General features: G+C 51.6%; 1 protein-coding gene across 1 annotated transcript in view; it reads right to left on the bottom strand.

Moving 5' to 3' along the window:
* The window catches only part of LMTK2 (lemur tyrosine kinase 2), a 77662-nt gene that overhangs the window by 5808 nt on the left and 70242 nt on the right, over positions 1-1612 (bottom strand). The gene's annotated exons all lie outside the window — the stretch shown is intronic.

Here is a 1612-nt window from a genome sequence, read left to right on the forward strand (position 1 = left end):
GTGGACACCAAGCGTCTGCTGAACCAACAGTGAAATAACCAAGACACAGAACTGCCCAAACCCAGGAGTGCTCAGTTAAAACTCTGGAGTTAAGGTACTGAAACTACTCAAAAACGAAACCTTCAAAACCAGCTCATTAAGCTGCACAGTAAGAGCAGGAGAAAATCTACCAGCCATCAGCCTGAACCAGCAGGTAGTTGTTACTCCAAGGAAACTGCATGGAACGCATGAGAAAACTAACTAGAGATCACAGAAAGAAAGATTTTCAGGACTTCATTCTGGACTTCACCCACTTTACAACTTGCTCTACGACACTAAGCCTCTCAAATCTCACGTCTATTAAGCATGTCTTACACTTGATTTCTGTACATTCGTTCTCATGCCTTGAATCTCGATCTCATGCCATCCTGCCCTGTCTTCTGAAGCCACCAAAACATCACCTCCTCCCCCCGCCAAAGTCGTCACACGAGTGCAGCCCTTCTGTAGCCCAGGCGGGGGCTTCCACAGGAGCTGAGTCCATCCCTCTGCTGCAACTAGACCCCCAGACATCTTCCCCAGCCCTCACCCACCACTGCTCACAGCACACACTTTGCAACTCTTTCTATCCCACCTACAGATCATCTGCTCTGTGGTGAAGTCTCGGTACAATTCAAGTTCACAGAGAAGGTGAAGAAAGGGATACGTGAATTCGAACGACTGATAACAAAACACAAAATCTGGGGCCAGGTGATCCCTTCTCTCTTCCACTCTCAGTAAAAAAATGGCAAACCAGTTTCCTAGGCTCCCTGAGCCCTCAGGTTCTCAGCTGCGATGTGTGTAAGCCTCCAGGCCCCTCTCACAGATCTGGTGAACTGAGGCTGGGGCCAAGAGTCTCTACTTTTTCTTTTCCCAAACACTTAACTACCTCCACCCTCCCTGCCCCACATGCCACAGTTCAAATGTTTTTGAGCGACACCGTAGAAAGAGAACACACAGAAGCGACAAAGCGTAAAGTAACGAGCAACTGAAAGCAGACCCAGCTCCCCGGGAAGAGGCGGGGCGGCACCCAGGACCCCCATGGGTGTGGGCAGAGCCTCAAGTGTGGGGCCCAAGAGGCCCAATGCTGAACGAGAGGCTGAGATACCAAGGTCTCGGTTCCAAGGACTAAACACAAAGGGAGGGCAAGTAGATCCAAGAAGAAACCAACAAGGACTCCCACGCCTTCTAGAACGGGAGCATCACTTACAATCCAGCTGATTCAAGAAGCAAATTCAAGGGCTACAAAGACTAGTCAACAAAGAACATTTAAACAAACAAACAAACAAAAAGCTTGAATTGCAGGCTGCCTCATTTTTAAAGAGGCCGAAGGCTGGCCCCCTGAGTGGCGACAGCAGACAGCCTGCGCAATCGCAGGGAGGAGGGCAGGGCCAGCCCCTGGCCAGGAGGACCACAGCCTCTATCCGGCTGTCCCACCCCCGTCCCCACTCCACAGGCAGGGCCGCTGGTCGGTGTCTCCAGGGCTACACGTGAGCCTCGGACTGTTCAAGCAGCACCTGCATGCTGGGCACTACTGCCGACTGTCAGAGTATGAAAATCTGGACTGGAAAGGGCTAGCAACTTCAGCAGGGCTCCG

The sequence above is a fragment of the Lipotes vexillifer genome, unplaced genomic scaffold (assembly GCF_000442215.2).
Source record: "Lipotes vexillifer unplaced genomic scaffold, Lipotes_vexillifer_v1.1 scaffold778, whole genome shotgun sequence".
Lineage (NCBI taxonomy): Eukaryota > Metazoa > Chordata > Mammalia > Artiodactyla > Lipotidae > Lipotes > Lipotes vexillifer.